Below are 18,265 nucleotides of genomic sequence, written 5' to 3'. Positions count from 1 at the left end.
TTCCCCCCACCGCCCTGCACCCAGACCAATTCACTGACCCTGGTAATCTCACTACAGAGGAGTGCCACACAGCCAGGCAGGCAGCAGATATAGCCTAGCCATCCATCGTCTCTCCTGGCTGATGTGATTCACTCACTGCAGAGCAGCCACCCTAATATAGCTCTGGGCATGATCAAAATTTCACCTCTGACACTGAGACATAGGCCAGTACAGTAGGACTACGTGATGCAGAGACAGGTGAGACCAGCTTCTACAGCAGAAAAGGTCTCCGTCAACTCTCATACCATCAATTTAAAGACCAAGGTTAAAAGACCTTGTTTGATTTATAAACATATTTAAAAGTCATCACTGTGAAGCAGGTAGTGGCAAATCATTTCATATTTATTGTAGGGGCAGATGTGGCACCACAGGTCACAAAGAGGTGGGGCCAACATATTTCTCCTGATCATGACCAGTTAAAACTCCGGAACCTAGTTGTATGAGGGGCCTTAAGGAGAAGTGCATCTATAATTCTTTCAATAACTGTTGTAAATTTTATCAACGTTTATGATGAGTATTTTTGTAAAAGTTTTGGTGGGAATACATTTTCTGAACATCACGCGCCAATGTAAAATGGGGTTTATGGATATAAATATGAACTTTATCAAGCAAAACATACATGTATTTTGTAACATTGAGTCCTGGGAGTGTCATCTGATGAAGATCATCAAAGGTTAGTGATTAATTTTAGCTGTATTTCTGGTTTTTGTGACGCCTCTCCTTGCTTGGAAAATGGCTGTGTGGTTTTTCTTGTCCCGGCGCTGTCCTAACATAATCTAATGCTATGCTTTCGCCGTAAAGCCTTTTTGAAATCGGACACTGTGGTTGGATTAAGGAGAATCTTATCTTTAAAATGGTGTATAATACTTGTATGTTTGAGAAATTTGAATTATGAGATTTTTGTGGTTTTGAATTTGCCGCCCTGCTATTTCACTGGCTGTTGATAGTGTGTACCGCGGGTGGGACGCTAGCGTCCCAGAGAGGTTAATGCAACCACTGTGTCAGATTTTAAATAGCTTTACGGCGAAAGCACATTTTTTCAATATTCTGAGTACAGAGCTCAGCCATCAAAGCAAGCTATACAGTTACGCGCCAAGTTCTGGAGTCAACTAAACTCAGAATTAGTATTATAAATCTTCCCTTACCTTTGCTGATCTTCGTCGGAATGAACTCCCAGGACTATCACTTCCACAAAAAATGTTATTTTTGTTCGAAAAACTCCATATTTATGTCCAAATACCTCCATTTTGTTCGCACGTTCAAATCACTAATCCAAAGGCATAACGCGAGAGCGCAAACCAGAGACAAAGTCAAATAGTTCCATTACCGTTTGTAGAAACATGTCAAACAATGTTTACAATCAACCCTTAGGGTCTTTTTAACATAAAACTTCAATAATATTCCAACCGGACAATAGCGTATTCATTACAGAGGAAAAAGAAGGAGCGGCGCGCCAGTGTGCCCACGCAGTAAACAACTCACTGGTCCCAGGCAGTCCACTGATTGACTGAGCTCCTATTCTCTGCCCAGTAACAGTAGACACATGAAACAAGTTTCTAAAGACTGTTGACATCCAATGGAAGCCTTAGGAAGTGCAAAAGGACCCCACAGACACTGTAGTTTGAATAGGGATTAGATAGAAAAACTACAAGTCACTTCCTGGTTGGATTTTTTCTCAGGTTTTTGCCTGCCATATGAGTTCTGTTATACTCACAGACATCATTCAAACAATTTTAGAAACTTCAGAGTGTTTTCTATCCAAATCTACTAATAATATGCATATCCTACCTTCTGGGCCCGAGAAGCACGCAGTTTAATTTGGGCACGTATTCATCTGAATTTCTGAATACTGCCCCGTGTCACCAAGAAGTTAAGGGTTGCCCTATTGCCTCGGGTAAGTGGACTGAGCAGTCGGGCAAATTGAGCCCGCTCTAAAGTTGCCCAAGGGGATTTCTTTTTAAACCTGAAAACAACCAATTCCAGTAGGCCTAGCTTAAACAATGGGGGGAACCAAAAAGATGAGTTTAAGTGAAAGATGGACAATTTATGGCAGCCGGGCAAGTTGAGCCTGCTCTCGTTGTCCCATTAGGTCTTTTTTTTGTTGCCTAACTGCCAAGATTTCCAGTAGCCTAACATAGCTACACTGGGTGTCGCAAAATCTATCGTTTTTTCATACATTTTGGTCAGGGTGAGCAGAGCGCAAGTCACTTAATCCTATTGGCAGAAGTCCTCATGGCAGAAGTCCATCTAGCACGTTGGGGGTGATGAAACAGAACTCCATTCATTTTCAATAAAGGGAAGCGAAGTGGGCGGGGGACCGTTGGTTGATGCGAGCATGGGCGAGGGAACATGAACAGGGTGGGACCAAAGTTGGGGAAAGCTGAACTTTTGTCACGTACGCTGTGGTGCTATTGACCAATCGAAGCTCACTCTAGTTTTAAGCCCCTACAGGATTGGCTGTAGACACCTAGCACTACCTATCTTGTTAGAACCGACATGAGGGTGAGGCTTGCGTGGCTATCTGTATAGTGGATCATTGCTGTCAGGTATGCTGTCAAGCGTGAGATGCACGTTGAAATCTTGAAAACAGAACCAGAGCGGAATTTTAAGCTTCAACAGCGCAAGAATCTGCTCCACACCCAGGTTTCTGATTATTCTGGTATGAGACCAAGTCCATATTATGGCAAGAACTGAGAAGATTTCATGCAGGAAGTGGCCTTTCTGACAAGAAGTCGTGCTTCTTGTCTCTGTTTATTGAAGAGTGAGGATCTTAGCTGTAACGTGACACTTCCTACGGCTTCCATAGGCTCTCAGAGCCCGGGAAAAAGCTGAACGATATCAAGGCAGCCTCTGGCTGAAACACATAATCGCCTTTGCCAAGTGGCCGATCAGAGGACAAAGGAATTAGGCGCGTGCCCGAGTCGACCCCGTGCTGTATTTTCTTTCGGCTGTTTACCTAATTGCAGATTCCCGGTCGGAATCTTATCGCTTTTTTACGAGAAAAAATGGCATAAAAATTGATTTTAAACAGCGGTTGACATGCTTCGGAGTACGGTAATGGAATATTTAGAAATCTTTTGTCACGAAATGCGCCGTGCGCGTGACCCTTATTTACCATTGGGATAGTGTCTTGAACGCACGAACAAAATGCCGCTGTTGGAACATAACTATGGATTATTTTGGACCAAACCAACATTTGTTATTGAAGTAGAAGTCCTGGGAGTGCATTCTGACGAAGAACAGGAAAGGTAATCAAACTTTTCTAATAGTAAATCGGAGTTTGGTGAAGGCTAAACTTGCTGGGTGTCTAAATAGCTAGCCCTGTGATGCCGGGCTATCTACTTAGAATGTTGCAAAATGTGCTTTCACCGAAAAGCTATTTTAAAAATCGGACATATCGAGTGCATAGAGGAGTTCTGTATCTATAATTCTTAAAATAATTGTTATGCTTTTTGTGAACGTTTATCGTGAGTAATTTAGTAAATTCCCCGGAGGTTTGCGGGGGGTATGCTAGTTCTGAACTTCACATGCTAATGTAAAAAGCTGGTTTTTGATATAAATATGAACTTGATTGAACAAAACATACATGTATTGTATAACGTAATGTCCTAGGTGTGTCATCTGATGAAGATCATCAAAGGTTAGTGCTGCATTTAGCTGTCTTCTGGGTTTTTGTGACATATGCTAGCTTGAAAAATGGTTGTCTGATTATTTCTGGCTGGGTACTCTGCTGACAATCTAATGTTTTGCTTTCGTTGTAAAGCCTTTTTGAAATCGGACAGTGTGGTTAGATTAACGAGAGTCTTGTCTTTAAATAGCTGTAAAATAGTCATATGTTTGAGAAATTGAAGTAATTGCATTTCTAAGGTATTTGAAAATCGCGCCACAGGATTCAACTGGCTGTTACGTAGGTGGGACGATTTCGTCCTGCCGGCCCTAGAGAGGTTAAGACATGAAGTTCAGTCAATCCGGAACATTAAGAACTTTGAAAGTTTCCTCAATTGCAGTCCCAAAAGCTATCAAGCGCTATGATGAAACTGGCTCTCATGAGGACCGCCACAGGAATGGAAGACCCAAAGTTACCTCTGCTGCAGAGGATAAGTTCATTAGAAATATCAGCCAAAATAAATGCTTCACAGAGATAAAGTAACAGACATCTGAACATCAACTGTTCAGAGGAGACTGGGTGAGTCAGGCCTTCATGGTCGAATTGCTGCAACAACAAAAAACACTACTAAAAAGGACACCAATAAGAAGACACTTGCTTACGCCAAGTGTGATGTAGAAGTCTGTCACTGGCCGCGGGAAGCACTGTTTTTAGCTGTCCCATAAGGTATACGTTTGATGGCAGTACTGTTGTTTTTGTTCCAGAATCACTATGTAAATAAACACCCTTGCAGAGAAGAACTTTGCGGCTCCGCCATCTTTATATTTTGATAGAGGTTAGGTTTTCCAGTTTAGCCTTCTGGCCTACTCTACGTGACATATGGTGGCAGCGGTGGGATGGCGCACCGCAAATCAGTGACTTCCAACAAGAGGTAAAGGAATGCGTACAGGATTGCGTTCTCAGCAGCATCAACTGCCAGAAAAGGTACCTGAAGTTGAAACGGGGTGGAATACCATGGAATCGTCTGGTGAAGAAGAGGTTAACCTGTTTGGGGTAGGGGGCAGTATTGAGAATTTTGGAAAAAATATGTTCCCATTTTTAACGGCCTCCTACACCAACTCAGAAGCTAGAATATGCATATTATTGTTCAGGTTTGGATAGAAAACACTCTGAATTTTCTAAAACTGTTTGAATGGTGTCTGTGAGTATAACAGAACTCCTATGGCAGGCAAAAACCTGACAAGGCTTCAAGCAGGAAGTACCCTGTCTGACAAGGAGTCGTGCGTCTTACCTCTTTTTATTGAAAAGTAAGGATCTTAGCTGTAACGTGACAATTCCCAGGGCTCCAATAGGCTCTCAGAGCCCGCGAAATAACTGAAGGTTTACGAGGGAACCTCAGGTTGAAATATATTATCGCCTTTTGTAAGTGGATGCTCGGAGGACCTTTCAATGATGCGCGTGCATGAGTCGCTTCTGAGGAGAAATTTTATTCGGCTGTTTAGGCTCAATGCATACTCCCGGTCGGAATATTAACACTTCTCTATGACATAAATGGCATAAAAATTGGTTTTAAACAGCGGTTGACATGCTTCGAAGTACGGTAATGGAATATTTAGACATTTTTGACACGCCAATGCGCCATGCGCGACACCGCGAAAAAGCATTCTAGAACTCACGAACAAAACGTCGCTGTTGGAACATAACGATGGATTATTTGGGACCAAACCAACATTTGTTATTGAAGTAGAAGTCCTGGCAGTGTATTCTGATGAAGAACAAGCAAGGTAAGAACATCTTTCTTATAGGAAATGTGATTTTGGTGGATGCTGACCTGGGTGGGTATCTAAATAGCTAGCCCTGTAATGCCGGGCTATGTACTTACATTATTGCAAAATGTGCTTCATCCGAAAAGCTATTTTAAAATCGGACATATCGAGTGCATAGAGGGGTAATGTATCTATAATTCTTAAAATAATTGTTATGCTTTTTGTGAACGTTTATCGTGAGTAATTTAGCAAACTGTTAGTAAATTCACCGGAAGTTTGCGGTGGTTATGCTTTTTCTGAACGTCACATGCTAATGTAAAAAGCTGGTTTTTGATATAAATATGAACTTGATTGAACAGACATGCATGTATTGTATAACACAATGTCCTAGGTGTGTCATCTGATGAAGATTATAAAAGGTTAGTGCTGCATTTAGCTGTGGTTTGGGTTTATGTGACATGATATGCTAGCTTGAAAAATGGCTGTGTGATTATTTCTGGCTGGGTACTCTGCTGACATAATCTAATGTTTTGCTTTTGTTGTAAAGCCTTTTTGAAATCGGACAGTGGGGTTAGATTAACGAGATTCTTGTCTTTAAATAGCTGTGAAATAGTCATATGTTTGAGAAATTGAAGTTATAGCATTTCTAACGATTCAAAAATCGCGCCACTGGATTTCAGTGGCTGTTACGTAGGTGGGACGAGTTCGTCCCACATGTACTAGAGAGGTTAAGTATGAGAAACTAGGAGCCTGACCAAGGGGTCAAACACAACCATAATCGTTTGAGCTACCGGTTGAACCAGCAGATACAGCCATAAAAGACCAGCTGACTGAAGGAGCAATTGGGGGACCAGAACCACACCCAACCGTGGTAGCGCTTTTCCAGCAACGTTTCACCTGCCTTGAGAGGAGGGACGAAGACCTCAAGCAGGAGTTCCGGGGCCTACGCCAATCTATCCTCACAGCTCCTCACCAAGAGGAACTCGTCAGTGAGAGCCCAAGATTGGGTCTTCCAACACCAGGACGACAAAAGCTCAACGCAGCAGGGACTTCCACTCCACAGCAGGATCCCCAAGCAGTGATAAGGCCAGCCCCAGCCCCAGGAGACCAGTCCAGCAGTGTTAACGTCCATCTTCCAGCATTCCTGAGGAAGGAGCCAAAGATGCCCTCATACCAACAGGGGGAGGACATTGAAAACTACTTGCTGAGGTTTGAGCGCATGGCCAAGACATGGCAGTGGTCGGAGGTAGAGTGGGCCTGCAGGCTTGTCCCATTGCTCACGGGCAAGGCCTTAGATGCTTACACAGCAATGGATGAGGGGCTGTCCAATGTCTACAGGGCTTGAAGGAAGTGCTGCTGGTGAAGTTCGACATCTCCCCGGAGACCTACCGTCAACGCTTCAGAGCTGCATCGACGCCATCGGGTGAGTTGCCGACAGAGACGTACCACCGCCTCAAGGGTCTCTACCGACGATGGGTTCGACCAGAGGAGAAGACACAGGACAAAAATCGGTGAGGTCATCATCCTCGAACAACTTCTACAAGTTCTACCACGCGGCATTCAAACCGGGTCCGAGAGCATGAGCCCAAGGAAGTGCTTATGGCGGCCAAGCTTGCACTGTAGTACCTTAATGCACGTAAAGGGGGCCCACCACGTCCTGCAGCACCCGCTCCAAAGAGTCTCAGAGACACAAGGGACATCAGAGACGCCAGAGATGGTGGAGGTAACTCTGGGAGGTATGTGTCTGGGAGGAGGGAGGTAAGGGATCATGCAGTTTGCTCTGATGGGAGGGGTCTGACCTGTTTTTACTGCTGACAGCAGGGGCACAAAGCTTCCGCTACGTAAATCCAAGCTCTCAGGTTACTGTTATGTGCCCAGAGAGGGGGATGGTGTTCAGAATAGACAGACTGGGGAAGGGTCAGGCTTGGTACCTGTAAAAGTGAATGGTAAAAAAGTCTTACTGCAATGATTGACACCGGCAGTTCCCTGTCGTTGATCAGAAAAGGTAATGTACCTGTTAATGACATTGATTACGGTCACCAGACACTGATCCAATGTGTCCATGGTGACCAGTCACAGCAGCCCACAGCTGAGCTCACAGTTGAGATTCAGGGTCAGAAATACCTCCTCAAAGTTGGGGTAATGGAGAAGCTACCTTTTGAGAAGATTTTGGGGAGGGAAGTTCCTGTACTCTCTGATCTGTTGGGAAGTGTGTGTGTGGGGTCAGCTAAATGAGCAGTCAGTTTGCCAGTCTGATGTTAATGTGTCATGCTCAGTTGTCACTCGTGCCCAGGCCATAGCTGGTTTACAACCTCTGCCTGACTTCTGTGATAGTCTGTGCGAGGGGGGAACCAAAGGGCCCAGAAAGTCTGCAGAAGTATGTGGGAGCCCCTGTACCTGTTGCTGATGTGTCTGGGTTAGAGGTGCAATGGGATGTTCCACAAACTTTTGCTACACTGCAGAAGTCTGACGCAACCTTGAAAGGTTTATTTGACAAGGCCTTAGCTGGGGACAGTCAATCTTCCTGTGGGGGGGATTTACATGGTAGACAACCACATACTCTACCTTGGGTCAGAGACAGATAGATGGCACCACCAACTTCCTGCTACCTGTAGACCACTTGTTCTCAACCTTGCACATACAGTTCCATGGGCAGGTCATCTAGGGCAACATAAGACCTATCTTAGTCTAGGCTCCCGTTTCTTTTGGCCCTCCATGTATACTGATGTACAAACATACTGCAAAACATGCGCCACGTGCCAGAAAACCAGTGCTGTCCATAGGTCTGACCATAGGTCTGACCAGGCTCTTCTATGTTCACTGCTCTTCTATCTACCCCATTCAAGAGAATTGCAATGGACATTGTTGGACCCTTGGAGAAGAGTAGTGCAGGTTACAAGTATATATTGGTGATCTGTGACTATGCCACCCGGTTCCCAGAAGCCTTCCCACACTGTTCCATAACCACTCCAACAATAATCAGTGCTCTTGTTCAGCTCTTCTCTCGTGTAGGAATCCCAGAAAAAATCCTGACGGACCAAGGGACAAACTTCACCTCGCGACTGATGGTTCAACTCCACCGACAGCTGGGCAGTAAAGGCTTGGGGACCACTCTCTACCATCCCCAAACAGATGGGCTCGTAGAGGTTCAATCAAACACTCAAGAACATGCTGAGGAAGTTTGTGGCCAACACTGGTAAATACTGGGATAAGTGGTTACCCTTTCTGCTTTTTGCTTACAGGGAGGTGCCTCAGGCATTGACAGGTTTCTCGCCATTCGAGCTCCTCTATGGGTGGCCAGTGCAGGGACCACTGGACCTGCTGAAGAAGGGCTGGGAAGGCTCCCCAGTAGCTACCTCAAGACAGAGGATTGTCCAGTACGTCCTCCAGATGCGAGACAGGCTGGAGCGGTACCGAGAGGAAGCTAGGGCAAACCATCAGCAAGCCCAGAAGGTCCAGAAGAGAGGGTATGACCAGCACGCTCGCCACAGAGAGTTTGAGTCAGGACAGAAAGTCCTGTTCCTCCTTCCCTCGTCTACCAGCAAGCTTATTGCGCAGTGGCCGTACCTAATCGGGAGGAAGATGGGCCCGGTGAGCTATGAGGTGCTGCACCCGGACAAGGGTAAGAAGAAGCAAACCTACCATGTGAACCTCCTCAAGGCCTGGGAAGAGAAAGAGGAACTCTCCAAGGGAAAGTCCTTTCTGGTCCGCAGAGTAGAAGAGGATGAGTCGGATGGGGTTACAGAGGCATGGAAAGAATGAGCAGAAGTCATACTGGCTCACCTAGAAGAAGACAAGCGAGATGAGCTGAAGCAGTTGTTTGGCAAGTATCCGGCCCTCTTCGGTCAGAGGCCAGGAAGAACCAAAGTCCTGGGACACGTCATCCATTTGAAGCCTGGCCTGAACCCTGTCCGCCAGCATACATACCGTGTGCCTGAGAGGCTGGTGGTAGCCCTCAAGGAAGAGGTCCACACTATGATAGAGATGGATATTGTTGAGCCATCATTAAGTGAATGGAGCAGCCCTATTGTCATTGTCCCAAAGAAGGATGGCTCTTTGCACGTCAGCATGGACTTCCGTAAGGTGAATGCCATCTTCCAGTTTGATGCCTACCCCATGCCCGGCATTGACGACTTACTGGAGAGAATAGGTAGAGCTCATTACATCACCACATTGGATCTCTGCAAAGGGTACTGGCAGGTGTCCCTGGACAAAGAATCCAAGGCCTACACTGCTTTCCAGATGCCGATGGGCCTGTTCCAGTTCACGGTCATGCCGATTGGGGCCCCTGAGACTTTCCAGAGGCTGATGGACAAGGTCCTCGAGGACTGTGACGATTACTGCGCAGCTTACTTGGACGGTGTGGTGATATACAGCCACTCCTGGGAGGTGCACATACAGCATCTTAGCAGAGTCCTAGGGAAGATCCATGATACAGGACTCACGCTTAACCTCCGGAAGTGTGAGTGGGTGAAACAGGAGACAAAGTACCTGGGTTACCAGGTGCGTAAGGGTGAAGTTCGGCCTCAGGTGGACAAAGTGGAGTCCATCAGGAACAGCCCTCAACCCAGAACCAAGACACAGGTGAAGTCCTTCCTAGGCCTGGCAGGGTGGTACCGGAGATTCATTCCATAGTTCTCGACCATCGCTGTCCCTCTGACCAACCTCACTTCAAAAGGTGGCCAGCAACCATGTGAAGTGGACTGAGGAGTGTGAGGAAGCCTTCATGATGCTGAAAAAACAACTATGCTCATTCCCTGTTCTCCAGACCCCTGATTTTCAGAAGAGGTTTGTCGTGCAGGTGGACGCTTCGGCTGTGGGAATTGAAGCTGTACTGGCCCAAGGGGAGCCAGGAGAAGAGCTTCCCGTGCTGTACCCGAGTCGGAAGCTGTTGCCCAGGGAAACCAGGTATTCGACAATCGAGAAGGAGTGCCTGGCTATAAAGTGGGCCCTAGATAGCCTCCGTTACTACCTTCTTGGGAGGGAATTTGACCTGCACACAGACCACAGAGCACTGACCTGGATCCAGACCATGAAGGACCGGAATTCTCATGTCACCAGGTGGTATCTGGAGCTCCAGCCCTTCAGGTTCTGTGTCCATCACAAGGCAGGAAAAGAAAACATCACGGCGGACTACCTATCAAGGCTTCCGAACCTGGTCGCTTCAGGAGAGGATGAAGGTAATGTGACGTAGAAGTCAGTCACTGGCCGCAGGCAGCATTTGGTACTTTAATGCACGCACACATTCATCACTCCTCCTTTATCAATGTGGGTCGACACACAAGTTAACTTCTCAATCTTAGTACATACATTTCACACTTATGTCAGTAACCGGTTATGGTATAAAGAGACAAGTGTTCATATTTAATATAAGCAATATTTATTATACTTATCGATGTTATGGATGAGCGTGTTGTTTGTTTGGTTCTGCTCCTCTCTCTCCATCTCTGTAGCTTCCGGGTATGCTGATAAGGACATCGGGCTGATTTTATAGTGCCTATCCCGACTAGCTAGTTAATGTAAATGGGCATATTTAAAGACACCATGTCAGTAGTGATATGATTTGGTAAATGTTATATTGGGATATTATTTCATAAACATTTTGCAATGTATATACTTTAGTATGTTTAGTTGAATGGAAAATGTAGGTTTGAATAGGTAATTGCTTATTTAATTAGTGTTAATTGTTCTGAGAGGAGGGGCTACCCCTACAAAAGGAGCCTCTCTTTCAGTTCATGGAGAGGCATTTTGGATTGAGCTGTGGATGGGGCAGCATTGTTTTTAGCTGTCCCATAAGGTACACGTTTGTTGTTTTTGTTCTGGAATCAGTATGTAAATAAACACCCTTGCACAGAAGAACTTTTGCGGCTCCGCCATCTTTTATTTTGATAGAGGTTAGGTTTTCCATTTTAGCCTTCTGGCCTACTCTACGTGACACCAAGAAACATGAGCAATGGACATTAGACCAGTGGAAATGAGGCCAAATTTGAGATTTTTGGTTCCAACCGCCGTATCTTTGTGAGACGCTGAGTAGGTGAACAGATGATCTCCGCATGTGTGGTTCCCAACGTGAAGCATGGAGGAGGTATTTGCTTTGCTTGTGACACTGTCAGTGATTTATTCTGAATTCAAGGCACACTTAACCAGCATGGCTACCACAGCATTCTGCAGCAATACGCCATCCCAGCTGGTTTGCACTTAGTGGGACTATCATTTGTTTTTCAACAGGACAATGACCCAACACCTCCAGTCTTTGTAAGGGCTATTTGACCAAGGAGAGTGATGGAGTGCTGCATCAGATGACCTGGCCTCCACAATCACCCGACTTCATCCCAATTGAGATGATTTGGGATGAGTTGGACTGCAAAGTGAAGGAAAATCAGCCAACAAGTGCTCAGCATATGTGGGAACTCCTTCAAGACTGTTGGAAAAGCATTCCAGGTGAAGCTGGTTGAGAGAATGCCAAGAGTGTGCAAAGCTGTCATCAAGGCAAAGGGTGGCTTATTTGAAGAATCTAAAATATATTTTGAATTGTTAAACACATTTTTGGTTACCACAGGATTCTGTGTTTTTTCATAGTTTTGATATCTTCACTATTCTACAATGTGGAAAAATAAAGAAATACCCTTGAATGAGTAGGTGTGTCCAAACTTTTGACTGGTAGTGTATATTACAGTGGGGGAAAAAAGTATTTGATCCCCTGCTGATTTTGTACGTTTGCCCACTGACAAAGAAATGATCAGTCTATAATTTTAATGGTAGGTTTATTTGAACAGTGAGAGCACAGAATAACAACAAAAAAATCCAGAAGAATGCATGTAAAAAATGTTATAAATTGATTTGCATGTTAATGAAGGTAATAAGTATTTGACCCCCTCTCAATCAGAAAGATTTCTGGCTCCCAGGTGTCTTTTATACAGGTAACGAGCTGAGATTAGGAGCACACTCTTAAAGGGAGTGCTCCTAATCTCAGTTTGTTACCTGTATAAAAGACACCTGTCCACAGAAGCAATCAATCAATCAGATTCCAAACTCTCCACCATGGCCAGACCAAAGAGCTCTCCAAGGATGTCAGGGACAAGATTGTAGACCTACACAAGGCTGGAATGGGCTACAAGACCATCGCCAAGCAGCTTGGTGAGAAGGGGACAACAGTTGGTGCGATTATTCGCAAATGGAAGAAACACAAAAGAACTGTCAATCTCCCTCGGCCTGGGGCTCCATGCAAGATCTCACCTCGTGGAGTTGCAATGATCATGAGAACGGTGAGGAATCAGCCCAGAACTACACGGGAGGATCTTGTCAATGATCTCAAGGCAGCTGGGACCATAGTCACCAAGAAAACAATTGGTAACACTACGCCGTGAAGGACTGAAATCCTGCAGCGCCCTCAAGGTCCCCCTGCTCAAGAATACATATACATGCACGTCTGAAGTTTGCCAATGAACATCTGAATGACTCAGAGGACAACTGGTGAAAGTGTTGTGGTCAGATGAGACCAAAATGGAGCTCTTTGGCATCAACTCAACTCGCCGTGTTTGGAGGAGGAGGAATGCTGCCTATGACCCAAAGAACACCATCTCCACCGTCAAACATGGAAGGTGGAAACATTATGCTTTGGGGGTGTTTTTTCTGCTAAGGGGACAGGACAACTTCACCGCATCAAAGGGACAATGGACGGGGCCATGTACCGTCAAATCTTGGGTGAGAACCTCCTTCCCTCAGCCAGGGCATTAAAAAATGTGTCGTGGATGGGCATTCCAGCATGACAATGACCCAAAACACACGGCCAAGGCAACAAAGGAGTGGCTCAAGAAGAAGCACATTAAGGTCCTGGAGTGGCCTAGCCAGTCTCCAGACCTTAATCCCATAGAAAATCTGTGGATGGAGCTGAAGGTTCGAGTTGCCAAACGTCAGCCTCGAAACCATAATGACTTGGAGAAGATCTGCAAAGAGGAGTGGGACAAAATCCCTCCTGAGATGTGTGCAAACCTGGTGGCCAACTACAAGAAACGTCTGACCTCTGATTGCCAACAAGGGTTTTGCCACCAAGTACTAAGTCATGATTTGCAGAGGGGTCAAATACTTATTTCCCTCATTAAAATGCAAATAATTTTAACATTTTTGACATGCATTCTTCTGGATATTTTTGTTGTTATTCTGTCTCTCACTGTTCAAATAAACCTACCATTAAAATTATAGACTGATCATTTCTTTGTAAGTGGGCAAACGTACAAAATCAGCAGGGGATCAAATACTTTTCCCCCCCCCACTGTATTTAGTATATGTAAAGACAAGATTAAATCAAGAAATAGTCTGATGGATGACAATATTAGCCTATCATTTGTGAATTATATATTATCACGTGAATTATGCCCAGCATAAGAAACAATGCCTTTTTTTGTGACTTTTTCTAAATCATAGTTGCACACCTAATCCATTGGCCTATATGTTTTAATAAGGTTCGTATCACAACTGAAGTGGCCAAATAACTAATTAAAATTAAGCACATTAATCCGCTTTACAAGGGGTGTAGAGCCTAACTGGCATACATTAGCATCATGTGAGTTTCCAGTTTGGGGAAGATCATTTTCACCATAAAAATGCACCTTTATAATAAAAGCATTACATGCATAATTGCATTTGTGGTCACTTCTGCTAAAGGAACATTTGCGCTTATAGCATTGCTGCACTTATAATGTGAAGAAATAGCCTAATAGTTTAACATTTTAAGCAAAACGTTCTGATCTGTTGCGTCAGCCACATTGCATAAAAAGTTGACGCTAGTCGTTGTATTAACTTGGGATCATTCACATCCCACAACTGTCCCAGACTATGTTTGGAATATTTATTTCTTGCACAGAATAGGTTGACTGTTGTACTATGAGGGATAGATTGACATAGGCTAGAGCTTTTGCTGTTCGTTAGGCCTACTCATCTTGCTGGCTGATGAAAAGTAAATGTGGACAGTTTTTCAATATGCACACAGTGGCGTCCCCGATGTGTCTGTCTTCACTTGTAGCCTGTTAGAAAGACGCTATCACCTGACTGAGAGCCATGTGAGTGAGAGGTAGTTCGGATTGCGCAGCACACTCAGGGAGAAGGGCACAATGTGACAGATGTAGTGTGTACAGCCTGTGCAAAAAACAAAGCAGAGCTCATGCCTTTCAAGCTACTTGTTTCTAATCATCATGCCGCCTTACAATGTATTAAAAAATCAAAACATGTAGCTAAAGTTTGTAGAATTAAAGTTGCATTAAGAACTATAAATTAAGCATATAGGAGTACATATTTCTTTGTTAACCGGTTAACACTGAATCGCCGCATATGAGCATTCCCTCAAATCGTTTGGAGAAAATATTTCAATTTTTTCAGCTTTGTTCAATTGTATTCTTCATACAAAATAATAAAAAAAAAATAAATGCCACAATTATGAGCAAATCTTGTCTGCTAAATTAACTAGTGTAACCCACAGCCATTTGGCATAGCCACTTCAGGACAACTCAGAGTATACTATTCTTTTTTTCTGAAATAGACTACATTTTCTTAATATCATGCTTCTTTAGACCGGTCTAAATAATGGATTTATTGTGAAGGGGTAGGCTACATTACATGGATTTATTAGACTTTAAAAAATGGCTTGTAGATTATGTGTGGAAGCCAGGAGATACTAAATGTGTTTATATTAATGGTCATTTACCGTGAGACTGACAATTATTTGCTTGACAATCACCGGCTGACGAAATTTAGTAACCGGCACAGCCCCAGTGCAACCCAATAATATGAATGTTAATGTTTTGACTTACAGGGGGATTCTGTTATAGACAGAGACAACTGCGATGAGACAATAGGACTAACAGGGTTGAGCAGTGGTTGCATCATGTAGGCCTATATAGGCTACATCTGTAATTAAAAAGTTACAGGTGCATTAACACAGTCTAGTCCATGTCATCACAATTTCTTGATTTCATTAATTCCAGTCAATCATTTTGTATTAAAAAAGGCCTAGTTAGCCTACCAATCGAAGTTAGAATATAAACCAAATTTGATCACATTCTCTTAACACAAATAAATTGGCTTGGGCTATAAATATATAACGTTACCGCTTCGTTTCCCCTGACCAAATTGGACAGATCGCTAATGTTCAGGTGTAGGCTGCTACAACATTTCTGTAAAGAGTTGCTGCTTGTCCTTTTCCCGTTAGCTAAAATAATACTGGAGGAAAGTGGAAAGCGTGCTCCGCTTTCTATATACGTGCGCACACACACACACACACTTTATATAGGGCAGTAGGACTATCTACCTGGGAAAAGATACATGGTCACCAGTTGGTCACTTGACTTCCCAATGCCTCTCCACCTGTCTCCACAGTGGCAAACAAACATTTATTTTGCCATGGACACAAAATCAACAAAACTTCAGTTCAGTCAACAGAGCTGGTACACAATGAGAATGTACTTTAAAAAAAACAATACTGATATTTACAATTTTAGCAGTCTTTTAAGCATTCTAGTACAGTTAAATAGTTAACACACACCATGGACATAGCGGTCTAAGGCACTGCATCTCAGTGCAAGAGTGGTCACTACAGTCCCTGGTTTGAATCCAGGCTGTATCACATCCGGCAGTGTTTGGGAGTCCCATAGTGCGACGACGTCGATGTAAATAAGAAATTTGTTCTTACCCGACTTGCCTAGTTAAATAAAGGTCACACACACACACACACACCAAAAAGTAATTTTGTTGGCATTTACGTTTGTCCCCATTACCAGTAAAATATATTCAAAACATTCTTTCACTTACTTGCTGTGCTGTTTCGTTGTTAATTTGTTCAGTCGTTTCATTCTCAACCAGGATTTCTATGGAACACCATTTGGGTCTTTGCGTATCAAAAAATGGTTACACGTCAAATAACACTATTTGACGTGTCAAATAACACGACATCTGTTTCAGTAGCTATAGTTAGCTAACTATATTGCTAGGTGTCATCATTAAAAACAACCCTAATTTATAAGACAGTTCTTATTTGATTAATGGTGGTCGGACCGATCGATGTGAAGCTAGCCCCAATAAGGATTAGCCACAATAGTAGACTGGCAGGTTAGCCTTCAAAATAGAGGTATGGCATAATTCTACCATTTGTATTCATTTGCATTACTGTCAATGACAAACTTTTATTTTGAAGGCAAACCGCAAATTCCACTATTGTGCCTAATCCTTATTGTGGCTAGCTTCACAACACATAACCCGGTGCAGTTGAGCCTCACTAGCCAGATGACGCTAGCTGGCTGCTTTTAATGTTAGCTTTGGGCAACAGGGTTAAGTTTCTGACTAGCTATTTATTTTCACGAACTGAAGTTCAATTTCAATAGGTGAACAACAACTGGCAACCATCATTAAAATGGCGCCGGAAGAAATGGCAGCAGTTTTACGGGCGCCCAACCAATTGTGCTATATTGTGTTTTTTGTTGTTGTGTTATTTGTAACTTATTTTGTACATAATGTTTCTGCAACCATATCATACGGCAAAAAAGAGCTTCTGGATATCAGGACAGCGATCACTCACCTCGGAATAGATTATTTTTTTCTTCAACAAGCAAGAGGCACAGGACATTCTCCAAACACCCGAAAGGGGCAACTACCCCGTTATTTGCAAAAGGAAGAAACACAGGTACAAGGGACACAGAGCGGGATGCCTCGTGAGGACCCGCAGAAGATGAGTGGGAAAGCTGCCGTTACCATCAATATTACTCGCCAACGTGCAATCATTGGACAATAAACTAGATGAGGTACGATCACGAATATCCTACCAACGGGACATCAAAAACTAATATCCTATGTTTCACGGAATCGTGGCTGAATGACGACATGGAAATTCAGCTAGCGGGATACACGCTGCACTGGCAAGATAGAACAGCACACTCCGGTAAGACGGGGGGGGGGGGGGGGGGGGTCTGTGCATATTTGTAAAAAAAACAAAAAAAAAACAGCTGGTGCACAAAATCTGAGGAAGTCTCTAGATTTTGCTCGCCTGAAGTAGAGTATATTGTGATAAATTGCAGGCCACACTACTTGCCTAGAGAGTTTTCAGCTATACTTTTCGTGGCTGTTTATTAACCACCACAGACAGATGCTGGCACTAAGACCGCACTCAGTCAGCTGTATAAGGAAATAAGCAAACAGGAAACCACTCACCCAGAGGCGCCGCTCCTAGTGGGAGGAGACTTTAATGCAGGGAAACTTAAATCAGTTCTACCAAATTTCTATCAACATGTTAAATGTGCAACCAGAGGGAAAAAAATTCCAGATCACCTGTACTCAACACACAGACGCGTACAAAGCTCTCCCTCGCCCTCCATTTGGTAAATCCGACCACAACTCTATCCTCCTGATTCCTGCTTACAAGCAAAAATTAAAGCAGGAAAGGCCAGTGACTAAGTCTATAAAAAAAGTCGTCAGATGAAGCAGGTGCTAAACTACAGGACTGTTTTGCTATCACAGACTGGAACATGTTCCAGAATTCTTCCGATGGCATTGAGGAGTACACCACATCAGTCACTGGCTTCATCAAAAAGTGCATCGAGGACGTCGTCCCCACAGTGACTGTACGTACATACCCCAACCAGAAGCCATGGATTACAGGCAACATTCGCACTGAGCTAAAGGGTAGAGCTGCCGCTTTCAAGGTGCGGGACTCTAACCCGGAAGCTTACAAGAAATCCTGCTATGCCCTGTGACGAATCATAAAACAGGCAAAGCGTCAATACAGGGCTAAGATTGAATCATACTACACCAGCTCCGACACTCGTCTTATGTGGCAGGGCTTGCAAACTATTACAGACTACAAAGGGAA

General features: G+C 44.0%; 1 protein-coding gene across 2 annotated transcripts in view; it reads right to left on the bottom strand.

The window, feature by feature from the left end:
- The window catches only part of LOC115204161 (protein unc-13 homolog B-like), a 123,090-nt gene that overhangs the window by 76,719 nt on the left and 28,106 nt on the right, over nt 1–18,265 (bottom strand). The gene's annotated exons all lie outside the window — the stretch shown is intronic.

This window comes from Salmo trutta, chromosome 12, assembly GCF_901001165.1.
Source record: "Salmo trutta chromosome 12, fSalTru1.1, whole genome shotgun sequence".
In the NCBI taxonomy this organism is placed as follows: Eukaryota; Metazoa; Chordata; class Actinopteri; order Salmoniformes; family Salmonidae; genus Salmo; species Salmo trutta.
Note: the sequence above shows the minus strand (reverse complement) of the source record. Positions and strands in the feature narration are given on the sequence as shown.